Source organism: Xenopus laevis, chromosome 3L, assembly GCF_017654675.1.
Source record: "Xenopus laevis strain J_2021 chromosome 3L, Xenopus_laevis_v10.1, whole genome shotgun sequence".
NCBI lineage: Eukaryota > Metazoa > Chordata > Amphibia > Anura > Pipidae > Xenopus > Xenopus laevis.
The window spans coordinates 149,457,469-149,474,352 of NC_054375.1; the positions used below are offsets into that span (position 1 = coordinate 149,457,469).

At 39.9% G+C, this 16,884-nt stretch overlaps 1 pseudogene; it reads right to left on the bottom strand.

Moving 5' to 3' along the window:
- Window positions 1-1,035: 1,035 nt before the first annotated feature.
- LOC108710371 overlaps window positions 1,036-16,884 on the bottom strand; it is a 28,101-nt pseudogene continuing 12,252 nt past the window's right edge.

Consider the following 16,884-nt stretch of genomic DNA (forward strand, 5'->3'; position numbering starts at 1 on the left):
TTAGTGGAAAGAGTTTCTAAGTCCCAAAAAACGCTGGCGTCTTTTCCTTTTTTCATAGTGATTGCCTGCAAAAGTCCTTAAAATCTTTTTTGGGTAACCGGGTTCCCCCATACATCTGCTAACATATGGAACATAAACTATACAGTGGGCTCATGTGTAGGGCAATATAACAACTCTATTTTCTTTATGAAGGTTCCCTGGACTTGTGTAATGTAATGTATTTGCTGCAACATATACGTCCATTCAACTTTATAATTAGCCTTAGCGAAGACCTCTAACGAAGTTGCGCAAGGCATAATTGAACGATAGCACATCTTCTCTTTGATTGCCGAAGTAACGCTAGTGAAAATTTGCCAGCGTGCGGCGCCCTGGAAGCAACTTTGCATTTTAGTACATTAACGCTGTCTGAGCAAATTTTCACCTGGGGTGATGGGTGCGAATTTTTGCTGCTTAGAAAATGTACCCCCTGGAGTGTCTGTATAGTAAGGCTAGATAGCAGCAGGTAATTCTTGTAAAAAATCATTACGGTAGTCAACGGGCGTCAACATTTTTTTTTGTTACAATTTTTACGCTCCAAATGCATTAACGTCAACGAGTGTTTTTTCTTGTGGCAGTCTTGGCAACTTTTTTGTCCAAATTAAAGTCAATGGACATTTTTTTCTTATGGTGACTTCTCTGCAACATTTTTGTCTTGGCAACTTTTTTGTAGCAGAGAATTTTTTTCCGCGGCACAGTTTTGCGAAAAAAAATTGCAGATGGCGAAATGCAGAATGCCGCAAATCCATGGCTGGCAAAAAATGTGTTCATCACTAGTGAAAGGAAGTTCTTAGCTAGATAGGGCAGCTCTGGCCCCACTGAGAGTAGTGTGTAGTAACCTCAGTGAGGACCATGCCAGAATGCAACTACTTCTAATAACAGTAAAGGGTCAGATTTTAGCTTGAGTGGGTATTAGGCTATGGCAACCATGTTACTAGTGTATAAACTAATTAACTTATTGAGTTGGAACATTATTACACAGCATACAATTTCTAAATTAATCCTTTGGGCAAATTTTCATTCTTTTCTTTTCCAATTGTTTTTATTGGCATTTTTGAATAAACAAAAAGAACAGAAAGCAGCAAAGCAATAGCTCGGCCAAACATTTGTCAATTTCAAAACGGGCATATTTTCTATCCCCCAAACAATAATTTTTTGGGTGGACAACACCATTCACGCATTTGAGTGTAATTTAATGCCTTTTGGAGTCAGCATTTCGATTTTACTGCACTGGGCCTAGTTCTATGCCGACTGTCGGCTCAGAGAAGGTAACGTTTTTAAGAATAATGTCACCATTAACATGGAGAGACTTGATGCCTTGGTAAAAGACTCGATGATGGTATTCCAAGATATCTTTTCCTTTCACTGAGACCTAAGAAAAAAATGAAAGAAAGAAAAAGTATCAGATAAGGGAAAAGAATAATATAAAGTTGGGAAACCAGGAAAAGAATAACATTTATGAGTACAAGTGTGGACAACAAAACATCCAGCATTAACGCATATTTTTTTTAAAAAAATGGAAAACCCCAGTACAGAAGGCATCAACAAAAAGTCTCACCTTAAAGACCTGCTTCAGTATAGTTATGGTTATCTCAAAGGGGTTGTTCCTGCTGAAGGGCATGAGATTTTTCCTTTCCTCTGAGCCCCATGTGTTGGCCAACATCGTGTTACATACAATAACATTGTTAAACCGTGGATTAAAGTGAAATGCTATATCATTGTTGAAGCAAACAAAGTCCACTGCAAACCTTAGGAAAAGAAAAAATGTAACTTTATTATTTGCACTATTGTAGTATTCCACAATATGTTTTTTTTGTTCATTGTTCCATTCCGTATAACTTCAGTACAAACGAGCACCCCCTACAGAATAATCCCTACTGTATTTTCTTAGCAGAATGAAACAAAAGGCTATAGGGAGATTTGTTCACATTGTATGACATGGAAGAAATTAACATGCCATTATTTTATGTGACATCAAAGTCCATCATTACTGGGTGTGTTTTGCCATCACTGATGTCATCCTGTATTGAGTAATTCTACTAGGGAAGCTAAGCTCTAGTATGGCTGTTAGTCTGATGTCACTGATAAGACAACTTTTGGAAGGGATAATAAGGGAAAAGATATTTGAATATATTGGAAATTACAATACTATGAGTTTGTGCCAGGGTGGTTTTATGCATTATAGATTTTGCCAAACTAGTTTAATTGCCTTCTATGAGGAGGTGAGCAGGAACATAGACTCTAGGATGACTGTGGATGTGATCTACTTTGATAAAGCATTTCATACACAGAAGGTTACTGATTAAACAATATCCAATGGTGTTAGTGGACAGTGGTCCGTCCTTGTCCATTAATGATGTGGAGGAGCGTATTGTACTTACTGTTTCTATTTAAGCTCATGATTGTGAATGTTCCATGCAAGGATGCTGCCACTTTGCAGAGTTTGTCTAAACTGAAAAACTTGACAGCAAATGAGTTTCGATGTTGATGAGTGCACTTATGCCCCTGAAGAAGCCGTGTAATATGGTGAAACGCGTTGGGCAGGTGGCATAGGTGGACGTTGGGCGGATAGCTCCCACTTGTTCCCCAAGTGGCTAGGTAGAAATTTCGCTGGGAAATGGCTGGAAGGGAGGGTTTGGGAATTGCTACTTAAGCACGGCTGATATTTAAAGATTATGGTGGTCAGGTTGTAATGACAACGCTGACTACACGATTAGTCCACTTATCCATCCTATGCCTGGTTTTTAAGTGTATGTTTTTTAGGGACACGGTCCCGGACTTCCATACACTTTTAATGGATTCTGCTTTGGCATTGTCTTTGTGGGTGTGTGTGTGTTTTTAACCTACCTAGATTAAAAGTTAGTTTTATCTTTTACATACTTTAATCAGTATTTCATTTGAACTGGTTAGCTTGGAGTTAACAGGGTCTAAAAAAGTCCTTTACTTTCCCTGTTTCTCTGGTTGTTGTTTGGATGAGTGCAAGATTAGGCACTAGAAATAACATAAGTATGAGTTATACACCAAATGTTAGTGAATTGGGGGCATCCTTAATTGAGAATGATCGGGGGATTTTTGTGGATAACATGCTGCATAACTCTAATCAGAGCAACTTAATGGCTGCTAAACTAAAGTTATCTTGAATAACAGGATATGAAGCACACCATCCTCAGGCTTTGCCTTTAAAACATTTGGTCGTTAACACCGTTTGTAAAACGAATAATTTTAAAAAATTGGAAACTATTGCAAACGGATCGAGAAATGGTTAAATTATTCAAAAATCCCCCTTTATTCTCATATAGAACAGGGAGAACAATAGTAGAAATGGTATCTAAAAAAGTCCTAAAGAAAGATAGGAATATGGGATTATTGGCACCCCTAAAAAATGGCACTTTTGGATGTGGGGATTGTGCACACTGTAATGGAATCATACGCGGGGAGACAATAGCACATCCAACAAAAGGTTTTCCTATTAGGATTAATGGGCACTTTACATGTAATAGTAAGGAAGTAATTTATATGTTAAAATGCCCATGTGGATTAACATATATATAGGGCAGACGAGTAGATCCATTAAGACTCGGTTTAATGAACATAAAAGCAAAATAAAAAATTATACAGCAGAGCTGGAAGAAAGAAACAAAGAGGACAAAAAGACAGACAAAATCTCTGAATTATCAGTAGCCCAACATTTTTTTCATAGTAAACACACAGGGGCCCATTTACTTAGTTCAAGTGAAAGAATAGAGGAAAAATACTTTGAATTTCGAATGTTTTTTTTGGCTACTTCGACCATCGAATGGGCGGCTTCGACCTTCGATTTCAATTCGAATGATTCAAACTAAAAATCGTTTGACTATTCGACCATTCGATAGTCGAAGTACTGTCTCTTTAAAAAATACTTTGACCCCCTAGTTCGCCACCTAAAACCTACCGAGGCCAATGTTAGCCTATGGGGAAGGTCCCCACAGGCTTCCTAACAATTTTCTGATCGAAGGATAATCCTTCGATCGATGGATTGAAATCCTTTGAATCGTTCTAATCGAAGGATTTAACAGTTCGATCGAACGATTATTCCTTCAATCGTTAGATCGAACAAATTGCGCTAAATCCTTCGACTTCGATATTCGAAGGATTTCAATTCGGCAGTCGAATATCGAGGGTTAATTAACCCTCGATATTCGACCCTAGGTAAATTTTCCCCACAGTGTCGCAATGAAGATGGACAATATTAGAGCAAGTAAGTTCCATCAGAGGAGATAATGTATGGAAACATTTATTAAGAAAAGAGGCAGTGTGGATAAAACGACTAGATACTCTTATGCCGATGGGATTAAATGAAAATTGTAGTTTGCAATGCTTTTTATAACTGAATGATGTAAAAATAAATTAAAAAAACAAACTGGTTAACTGGTTTTAACTAAGATGAATTATTTATTTATGTATTGAATTATGCACCTAAAATGAATTGAGACTGTATGGCTATGGAATAAGGATTTTTTGTATCAAGATGTTAAGGGGTTAATGAAATTGGTGAATGGTCACATGATGTAAGGGGCACTTAAAGCATGAGGTTCACGGGTTTTCCCCCGAAAGCTTGTGTGTGAATTCCGCTGAAATAAAATGTTTTAAAGGCAAAGCCTGAAGATGGTGTGCTTCATATCCTGTTATTCAAGATAAGGAATTTGGCTGACTTGGAGGCAGCTTGGGAGTGGATGCACCCTGAAAAAGTAAGCGGTGTGCTGAAGAAAAAAATGTTTTTGGGCTGCTAAAATAAAGTGCTATCTTGCATTTATAAAGGCATTCATTTGAGGGATAAAAACATAATTTTACCTCTTTATAGGTCCCTGGTAAGGCCTCAGCTCCTTAAAGGAGAACTAAACCCCAGTCTAAACCCTAGCCTCCCTCAACTGGCCTTCTTCCCTGCTACCTCTCTGCATAGTTTATTCCATTGAAATGTCTAATTCTGTCATAGACATGTAGAGATTCACAGTGGAGTTCACAGGCAGCATATTCTGCCCACTCGGATCCACTTTTTAGAGTTTGCCGGCACAAAACCTGCAGGATTATGTGCAGTCAAAGCTAGGTGTGGGAGCAGCTCCAACTGTGCATGCTCCATGTAAAGGGGGGGTGAATGAAGAGGATCCAAATAAGAAGAAAATGGTGCTTGTGAACCCCACGGCACTGTTTTTCATGTGTATCTGTTTATAATGTCCTATGATATACGTGCAAAGAGTAATCATGTCCCCTCACAAGGGAAGAAGACAACCCCAACCTCGACAGTATTGCCTCATAGTTTCAATCTTCCATCCTTTTCATCAGTCTGGTTGCCCATATCTGCACTCTCTTCAGCTCATTATTACCCTTCATTCTTTTTTCCCATAGAAAAGATCAAGAACCAGAGGCCTCCCCTTCAGACTAGAAGAAAGAACTTTCATATGAAGCAGAGTAGGTGGTTCTTCACAGTCAGGACAGTGAGGTTGTGATGCTGATTCTGTTAATTCCTTTAAGAGGAGCTTGAATAATTTCTTTGACCAGCATAATATCAAAGGTTGTTTTGATACTATAATCTACAATTAGTATAGATATTGGTATATATAGTTTTTATATGTGTCTACATACATACAGTATGTGTTTATATGTGCACTTGAGTTCATTTGGAGAGGTTAGACTTGATGGACTTCAACCCAAATAAACTACAGTATGCAGTGTAATAGTCACTTTCTTTTGGCAGGACTGTAGATATAACCACTGTATAGTTAGTCATCTGCCCTAATTCCCTAAATGTATCAAATGCTTTCCTTTTGCCACTTACCGGCTACATTCGCTTTGAACCAGACCTTCAATAGTCACTGTCTTGCCATCACTAATTCCCCCAGGTATTGCACACTGGAAGGGCATAATCTACAAACAAACCATAGGACAATTATAACTACTCAAAACCTTTACAGTTTTAGCAGTCTATCATATTGGCCAAGCTAACGAAACGTAGAATACTAGATATTTGGTCTATATATGGTACATATAGTGAAAGTCAGGGGTGTCCAACCTTTTGGCTTCCCTGGGCCACATTGGAAAAAGAAAAATTACCTGGGGCCACACATGAAATACACAAACACTTTTGATGTGTAAAAGTAAAGAAAATACACAGAAAAGAACTACAATACCCGTTGGATAACCATATGGAGCCATACACTGGAATATGGGACACCTGGATATTAAATAGACATTATATTATTATGACGTTTCCTCTGGAACTGAGCGTTTCAAGCTGGGCCACATTCATATCCATCTTGGGCCAAAGGTTGGACACCCCTGGTGTAAATTGTACTATGTAATCCGCACACATGCCACTAGTTCTAGTAATGCCAATGCAAAATAATTTGGGGTTTGTACCATAGTAGCTGCGGTTGGAAAAAAACATCCACCAAGTTCAACCTTTTTTTCCTAGTAAAGCCTACCTAACTGCTAGCTGATCATTTGTATAGGGCTCGCAAGAGGTGTGACCAACAAGGTTGGTACTCAGTGTTTGTGTTCATGGGGGGCCCAGACAAATAACTTGTACTGGGCCCCAAAGTTTCCGGTGGTGGCCCTGAGTACAGAGATCCAAAGCCTTATATATACCTGTTAATGGATTGTTAGCTGCATTACAGTTCTTCTGTATGGGGATCCATGCTCTTTTTAAGTTAAATTAATATTTACTGTATTCAGAATACATCATTAAACCTTACTGTTGTTCTCTTTAAAGGACAAGGAAAGGCAAAAAAATAAAATCGCATTTTTACTTTCTTTAATGAAAAAGAAACCTATCTCATATATATATATATATATATATATATATATATATATATATATATATATATATATATATATATATATATATATACTTTGATTAAAAAATGTGAACCGTTTTTATAAGAAACCTGACTGTATGCAGTGAAATTCTCCCTTCATTTACTGCTGTGGATAGGAATTGTCAGACAGTCCCTAACTGCTCTGCAGGGAAACAATCATACTTATGAACAGCAGGGGGAGCCCCCGCCTTACTTCCCAGCCATGCAGAACTCAAGCAGCTTTGTTTATGACGATCCCTAAGCAGCCCAGACCACACTGAGCATGTGCAGGGTCAGGGTCAGGAAAGCTGTTTACAAGATGGTGGCCCCTTGTGGCCAACTTTGAAAGCATAAATAATTTGTTTGATTAGGCTTTTGGTGCAGTAAGTTCATGTTTATGTTTAGTATACAAAATACAGCATTTCTAGCCTTATTCTATTTTAGACTTTCCTTGTTCTTTAAGAATGTTATAGTCTATATTCTAAGGGACAGATTTATTAAAGTTTGAGCTCACAATTTCGGGTTTAAAAAAAAAAACTTGAATATTTGAGTTTAATGTAACCAACCCTGGAAATAGCGAAAATACACCACCTAAAACCTGTCTAGGTGTTGTAGAAGTCAATGGCAGAGGTCCCTTGAAGCATTTGAAGAGGTTAACAACCTGCTTGATGTTCGAGGTTTTTTTGGAGTGTTTTGGCCATAAACTAACGATCCTTGCACATTCTGGTTTTTGCCATTCGAGTTATTTCTTAATTAAGATACCATTCTAGTTTCGAGGTTATTCAAGTTCATTCGAGGTAAAAATAACTCTAATACTTGACCTTTGATAAATAACACCCTAAATGTTATAGACAGAAGGCAAAAAAACATTTCCACACCATAGTCCATAATACCAGGTACACTTACATAATTTGGTGGTGGGGTCGATGACATCTGGGTCTGAAATTGTAATCGAAAGAGCATTAATTTAAATGGCAGACATTCAAAAATAAAAAACAATTTTAATTTATCTTTAATAAAAAAGAAACCTATCTCCAATATACTTTAATTAAGAAACGTGTACTGTTTTTATAAGAAACCTGACTGTATGCAGTGAAAGTCTCCCTTCATTTACTGCTGTGGATAGGAATTGTCAGACGATCCCTAACTGCTCTGCAGGGAAACAATCCTACTTATGAACAGCAGGGGGAGCCCCGCCTTACTTCCCAGCCATGCAGAACTTAAGCAGCTTTGTTTGTTTCCCTGGATTTTATTTTTGCCTTTACATCCCCTTTACTGTTTCCAACTCCAGCTGCAGGGACAAAGATCATGGAGTCTGTATATTCTGATTATTTATCAGTCTTGCTGTATCGGCTTCTGGCAGATATTATATGACTTTTGCTGTTTTGATAATTTATGATGATCCCTAAGCAGCCCAGACCACACTGAGCATGTGCATAGTCTTGGTCTTGCAGAGATGTTTAACACAGTTACAGATGGTGACCCCCTGTGGCCAACTTTGAAAGCATAAATCATTTGTTTGATTAGGCTTGTGGTGCAGCAAGTTCATGTTTATGTTTAATATACAAAATACAGCATTTCTAGCCTTATTCTATTGTAGACTTTACTTCCCCTTTAAATAAACCCAATAGGCTGTTTTTTCCTCCAATAAGGATTAATTATATCTTAGTGGGGATCAAGTACAAGTTACTGTTTTATTATTACAGAGAAAAAGGAAATCATTTTTAAAAATTTTGATAATTTGATTATAATGGAGTTTATGGGAGATGGCCTTTCCGTCATTCGCATCTTTCTGGATAACAGGTTTCCAGAAAACAGATCCCATAAGAGCAACAACTACTTAAAGGGGTGGTTCACCTTTAAGTTAACTTTAAGTATGTTATAGAATGCCTAATTCTAAGCAAATTTTCAATTGGTCCTTTTCTTCTGACAATTTTCAGCTTAAAAATGGGGTTACTGACCCCCATCTATAAAACAAATGCTCTGTAAGGCTAAAATTTATTGTTATTGCTACTTTTTATTACTCCTCTTTCTATTCAGGTCTCTCCTATTCATATTCCAGTCTCTTATTCAAATCAATGCATGGTTGCTAGGGGAATTTGGATCCTAGCAACCAGATTGTTGAAATTCCAGTCTAGAGAGCTGCTGAATAAAAAGCTAAATAACTCAAAAACCACAATTAATACAAAATGAAAACCAAATGCAAATTGTTTCAGAATATCACCACAAGGCGCAGGGGTGCTACGTCAATGAGGCAAGTTGAGGCTGTCGCCTCAGGCGGCAGCGCCCCAATAGGTACCAGGTGGCAGCAAAAATGCTACTCCTGGTACTTTAAGAGCGAATTTCCGGGGAAGGGGGGGCAGCAGCAACTGCTGCTGCCTCAGGCGGCAGAGGGGCCAGGATCGCCCCTGACAAGGCGACCAACCCTTCAAAGGACAATGAAAGTTAAACTAAAGAAGTAGGTAGAAATGTTGTACATGATGTTTTGTGCTTCTGTACCAGCCCAAGGCAACCACAGCCCTTTAGCAGTAAAGATCTGTGTCTCCAAAGATGCCCCAGTAGCTCCCCATCTTCTTTTCTGCTGATTCACTGCACATGCTCTGTGCTGCTGTCACTTACTGAGCTTAGGGAGCCACTCACAATATACAGTACACATAGAATAGAAATGTCACAATATAAGGCTGATTAGTAATTAATACACATAATTACTACATGGCAGCACAGAAACCAGTGCAATTAGCATCAGAATTTAATAATCAGCAAACCTGTAGCATCAGCTTATATTACAGCCAGGGAAGCTCATTTTCTGCTGGATTATTAGTGACGAGCCCTAAGCTTAGCTTCTCAACAGCCAATCAGAGCCCACTGAGCATGTGCGTGTCACAGACACTTTCCAAGATGGTGACCCCCTGTGACAAGTTTGAAGTCCTGGATCATTGCTGCTATTGACAAGCTCAAACTTTAGCCTCGTGCAATAAGTTCAGTGTCAGACTGGGGGGCCCGGGGCTCACCGGGGCTTCTGCCTCAGGGTCCCCCCTCCAGACTCTGAGGGCTGCTGCCTCACTGCCTCCCATCCTGCAACCCTCCCCCCGCTGCATGTGTGTGCACCCACAGATGCGCGTCAGCGCACGCACTGTTTGGTCCCGGCAAAAAACTGTGTTGACGCGCGAGTGCACACTTGCACACCTGAGCGACTGCACAGTTGCCGGCAGGGGCGATTCTTGCTATAATGCCGCCTGAGGCGGCCTTCTTTCGCCGCCCCCTTCCCTCCTCCCGGCACTAACCTTTATAGCGCCGGAGAGGGCAGGGGCGGTCCGCGACGATTCGTGCAGAGAGCGCAATAGCGCTCTCTGCGCTAGAAGAGCCGAATTTCCGGTTTGAAAACCGGAAATTCGGCTCTTAGTTACCAGGAGCGGCATTTTTGCCGTCCCTGGCAACCAGGGGGGCGCTGCCGCCTGAGGCGAGTGTCTCAACTCGCCTCATTGGTGGAGCGCCCCTGGTTGCCGGACAGTAGGCCTGAGGCAGAAGCCCCGGGAATAAATCCAGGTGACGGATCTGGGCCGGCGGGGCCCACTAGAGCCGGGGGCCCTCCGTATTTTTCTGGCCCAGTGCGACCCTGTATAAAACATTGCATTTTTATCTCTAATCATTTTTAGGGTTAAGTTCTCCTTTAATGCTCTTGTGCCTGAATGGGAGCAAATACCCCCAACCATGTTCCAATATGTAGTGAGAATCCTTTCCAGAATAGTAAAGACTGCTGTAGGAGGGAGGAATAACACATTCATGCCTATTTTTTTTTTTTTAAATAAATGACATATATGGTGTGGTATTTGTGTGTCCAAAAAAATCATAATCCGCCAAAAATGGATGATATAAAAAATTTCTGGTACAGGTATATGGCCCATTATCCAGAAACTTCCTATCCATAAAGCTCCGCATTTCCTCTCCCATAGACTTTATTTTATCCAAATAATCCAAATTTTTAAAAAAACATTTCCTTTTACTCTGTAATAATAAAACAGTACCTCACATTATTTTCTAGTAGACTTATGGTATGAAGATCCAAATTACAGAAAGATCCGCTATCTGGAAAACCCCAAGTATTCTGGATAATAGGTCCCATACCTGTACCATTGAAACACCTATGGGCAGATTTATCAAAGGTTGAATTTCGAATGTATGTGGTTTACTCACAACTTGAATGGGAGGATATTTAAGAAAAAAATGTGAATGTCTAATAATCGATCGAATAGTCCTGATCCAAAAATTAGAATCAAATTCGAATCGAGTTTTCCCTCCGAAAAAACTCGACTGGTTCAACGGACCTCTGCCATTGACTTGTACATGAACGCGGCAGGTTTTAGGTGGCGAATATTCGAATCCATGGTCGAGGTGTGATAAATCTCACATTCTAATTTACATTAGAATTGGGGGATTGAAATTCAAATGAGTAAATTTTGACTCTAATAAAGAATTCGAAAATTCGAATTTACTATTCGACCCTTAATAAATCTGCCCCTTAAATATCGAGTGCCACTTTAATACAAAAAAAGAAGCCTTTAGATACTTTAAAAGGCACCGAAAGGCTATTTCAGACAAAATATTAGGCACACCCACAGTGAAATAGATCACTAATTTTTACCCCAGGCTGGGAGAAAACTGCTCCGTCCAGTGAAAAAAACGTCTAACCATTATATTTGCATTTTCTTAACATCTTAACATCACAAGCGCAGTAATAGTTGTCGGGTTTTCTCTACTGCAAGAATAAGTATCTGTGCCAAGGAAGCCGGGGATTTTGAAATACAGTAAAATGCCAGTGCAGTGATTATGCAGTCTTTCCAATGGCTGGTGCAATTTTATTAAAAACAGGAGCCCTGGCCCGACAAAAACCTAGGGGGAATCTAACATTTTGGAACCCCCATGAAATAGGCTTTACATATCATTTAAAGGGATACTGTCATGGGAAAAAATTATTTTTTCAAAATGAATCAGTTAATAGTGCTGCTCCAGCAGAAATCTGCACTGAAATCCATTTCTCAAACAGATTTTTTATATTAAAGTTTGAAATCTAGACATATTGACAATTTTCCAGCTGCCCCAAGTCATGTGACTTGTGCTCTGATAAAATTCAATCACTCTTTACTGCTGTACTGCAAGTTGGAGTGATATCACCCCCTCCCTTTCCCCCCCAGCAGCCAAACAAATGAACAATGGGAAGGTAACCAGATAGCAGCTCCCTAACACAAGATAACAGCTGCCTGGTAGATCTAAGAACAACACTCAATAGTAAAAACCCATGTCCCACTGAGACACATTCAGTTACATTGAGAAGGAAAAACAGCAGCCTGACAGAAAGCATTTCTCTCCTAAAGTGCAGGCACAAGTCACATGACCAGGGGCAGCTGGGAAATTGACAAAATGTCTAGCCCCATGTCAGATTTCAAAATTGAATATAAAAAAATCTGTTTGCTCTTTTGAGAAATGGATTTCAGTGCAGAATTCTGCTGGAGCAGCACTATTAACTAATGCGTTTTGAAAAAAAAAAAAATTTTTCTGATGACAGTATCCCTTTAAGGATCAACATCCAGATTCTAATCGTTTATGCTTAGTACATCACTTACTGGCTGCTCAGAGAAGATAACGTTGGTAAGAATAATATCACCATGAACCTGGAGTGACTGAATGCCTTGGTAAGAGACACGATGACGGTATTCCAGGATATTATATTCATTCACTGAGACCTAAACGGAGCAAGGATGTAAAAAAGGTAAATAGGGGTGGGAAAAGATATGGGAACATGGGTAAAATAAAGGGTATTTCTTAAAGGAATTTCAGGGATAGCAAAATGTATCTGTTAATAACATTCCTCCAGCAGAATCATGTACAGGTATGGGATCCGTTATCCGGAAACCTGTTATCCAGAAAGTCCTGAATTACAGCCGTCTCCCATAGATTCCATTATAATCAAATAATCCAAATTTTAAAAAATTATTTCCTTTTTCTCCATAATAATAAACCAGTAGCTTGTACTTGATCCCAACTAAGATATAATTAATCCTTATTGGAAGCAAAACCAGCCTATTGGGTGTATTTAATGTTTACAGGATTTTCTAGTAGACTTAAGGTGGGAAGACCCAAATTACGGAAAGACCTGTTATCCGGAAAGCCCCAGGTCCCGAGCATTCTGGATAATAGGACCCATACCTGTACTGAAATACATTTCTACTGAAATGCATTTCCAAAAATAAATATTTTCTTAAATTCCCAAGTCCCCTCATCCATGTGACCTGGGCTTTGATAAGTCCCAGTCTCTCTTTATGGTAGCACTGCCATAAATAACAACCCCCTGATGTCATACAAATAAAGGTACACCAGGTCCATGGGCATCAGCAAAAATTTTTCCGGGGGGGGGGGGAGAAAACATATTACACAAATTACTTGTACCCATATTTTGGTTTCCACACAAACCTAATAACAGCTTTTCTATAAAACTATAGTAGTAACTGTATAACGTATAGAATTGTCATTCTATTAGTGACACAAACTCCTTGTTTAATCATGAAAAAACTCCTTGTTTGCCAGGACAGTACTTGGTATTTTTTCCTTCTTTAGCACAATTACTAGCCAGCGGTTTGTAGAATGTTATTCCCCCTAGAGTTCTAGTTACAGTTGGATAGCTACAGTGAAGCCTCCTGTAACGGCTTACCCTCGTCTAGTGGGGGGATGGCAGGGACGCCCGCAGTGTCTACTTCCTCCTGTGCCGGTTCCTTAAGGGCGCGCGCAACGCGCCTCTCCTGCTTTATAGGCGCATGCGCGCTGGTGTGATAACCCCAGCGCGGAACGGCGTGAAAATTCTAATATTTAAAGGGCCATCCCACTGGTTCTCATTGCCCATTATAGGTTTGTTCCTGGTGCCTTTAGCTTTTGCTATTCTGGATTCTGAGCTTGATTCTGATTATCTGTTGTGATCCCTGCCTGTTCCTGATGATCCTGACCTCTTTATCCTGATCCATTGCCTGAATTTTGACTACATCTTCTGCTATATCCTTCTGATTGATCTCCCGGTTTTGACCCTTGCCTGCCTGACCTCGCTTTGAATGCTGCCTGCCCAGACCCGGCCTGATTTGTTTACGCTCACTTTCTGCCTGCGTCGATCCGGCCAGTTCCAACTACGATTCTGTCTTACACCATGTACTACGACCTTCTGCCCAAAGACTTTGCTAACAGTCATGCCCCTCTGCTTATCCAAAACCTCTAGCCTTGCACCTCTCGTTTAAGTCCTGGTGGCATCCAAGTAGCTGAGGGCTCCCCCCGAGGCCAACGGCGGTCACAATACAGGTGAAGCACGAGCCGAGACCAGGGTGCTTGGCATTTGTTCTGGTGTTGGGTGCCGACCGTGACACCTCCATTTTGCATACCCTCATTTTAAATTTTTCCATATGTTATACAATTTTTGTGGTCCCAGCATTATGTAATACATAATACAGTTCCCTGACTTTTTCACAATTTTTCTGCTCTCCTGAAAAATGTAAATTGGGGGTTCTACTGTACATAAAGTAGAGTAGGGGATTACTCAGCACAATGAGAAGGGAAAGTGTAAAAGAGGAGAGTGAATAGAGTGAGGCAGAGAGTTATTCGAGACAGAGAGGTGGGTGTGGGGGTAACTCAGCAGAATGAGAAGGGAAAGGGTAAAATAGGTTCTAAACTACATAGGGTACAGTATATTTGTTCTAACACTTCTACTTTGAAAATGGCACGACTTCATTTGTGAACCTTGTTAAATGGTACTGGAAAAGAATATCTATGGCCTCCTTTCTTCATAGATGTGATATAAGTGTAATGTGCATGATATTATTTTTTCACTTGCATTGATTCTACTTTTTGTTTTGATGCAGTATTATATGTTCTCGCTTTAATATACAGTATATTTACATGTGATACTAATTTTCCATACATCATTTCTGTCCCCCTTTTACCACGGTGATGTTCTTTGCTTTTCATTCTTTCCCATATAAAAGTAGACAGAAATCTGCTGCTAAACACATCCAGCTTCAGCAAAAAGTCTCACCTGAAAGGCAGCTCCCTGTACATTTATAGTTATCTTGAAGAAGCTGTCCTTTTTGAAGGGCATGTGATTGGTCCGTTCCTCTGAGCCCCACTTGTTGCCCAGCATGGAGTTACATACTATAACATTGCCTTTGTCGAACCGTGGATTAAAGTGAAATGCAATATCGTTGTTGAAGCAAAAAAAATTTACCGCAAACCTTAAGAAAAGAATAGTCTTCATTTTACTATTTCCATTATTACAGTAAGCAACAAAAAACATTTTCATGGGCATAACTATAGAGCAAACCATTAAGATATTTTGCTCTGTTGCCCAGTAATCCATTACGAAGTATTACATTACTAAAATAAGTATTGCCACCAATAGCTTTGCCTCCTTTGATGGCAGCAAAAGCTAGACAAAGGAGTTGGGCCTATGACATTGGGGGTTGGGTTGATAATGTTGGGTGCAAGCTGGTGAAGTCAAGGGGCTGGTGATGTTTAGGGAAGGTTGGTGGCATAACATGCTGGCGTTGCCCTGCAAAAAAATCTTCAGATGCCTACAGCAATGCCTACCCGAACTACCTGCCCACCCATTGTTTTCCCTGAATACATAGCCCAGTGGCTGGAATAACCAAAAACATGACTGCTGATGTACCGCAATGGAGACAGGTATGAGCCCAATCGGCAGGAGGGAATCTGATTCTGACCTTGTTCCCTCTCAGGAAGAGGTTTGGAGGCAAAATATATGAGAGAGGCAGGTTTTTCTTCAGGAAATTCCTCTATAAGAAGGGACGAATGAGCAGTGGTGTAACTACCAGGGGTGGCCCGCACCCCCTTGGGGCCTGCCGGAGCTGCGCCAGCGCATGATATATAGGGGAAAGGGGCCTACTGAGGGGCGAGTACTTACGCCACTGCGAATGAGGAAAGCATTGAAATGAAAGTGCCCCATATACAGTTAATTATATTATAGCTTTGTGGCTTTCCTACCAAAATATTTGTAAACAATACTTGTAGTACATGTAGAATTCAGTGGTAATCTGGCACAAAGGCTGGACTTCACTCCAAAATAGATGCAAATTAAAAGTTTTATTACGCAAAAAGGAACGTCTCAGAGGGTGGTCTTGCGCGTTTCGTGCCTGGGCACTTAGTCATAGGCTAGGGATATTCTGTACAACCAGTGGTATTTAAATGAAAAAGCACCAATCAGAGAAGTGTTCTAAATCAGAATGCTTACTGCAGATTTACAGAATGATCCCTCTGTCATTTTCTTGGCATAGAGAAATAAAGGTTATACGGAGAATTGTGTGTATATTCATATATGTTCAATTGTTCTTGGATATTCAATTTTATTACCTTATTCCCCTATGTATAAACCCCTCTTTCCTTTTGACACTTACCTGCTACAGTGGCTGTATATTTGGCCCTCAATAGTCACCATCTTGCCTTCACTAATTCCACCATGAATTACTCTCTGGAAGGGCAGGGTCTAGAAGCAAAACATAGTACAGTAGTAACTATATGGACACCACAGTCTTAGAAATGATATAGCTACAAAATGAAAAAGATCCAAATAGTAGACCGTTACTATATACAGCATATTACTGTAAATAAATTGGATTGTATAATCTCTACTGTGAAATATGTTTGTTTAAATGTTATTACAGGTTCCAGTCACTAAATGGAAATGTGGGGCAGCGAATTCCATTTAGCAAAAATTCTAGAATTAGGTGTCCCTCAATTTCAATCAAGAGGGAAAGAGATTGCTCTGGCAACTCTATGGGGCAAATTTACTAAAGGGCGAAGTGACTAACGCTGGCGAATATTCGCCAGCATGACGTCATTTCGGAACTTTGCCGATTTACTAACGGGCGCTGGCGTAAATTCACTAGCGAAGGAGATAGACTCTAGCGCTACTTAGCACTCTAACGCCAGGCGTCAAAAAAAAGTTGAACATTTTTGTAAGTCCCAAAAG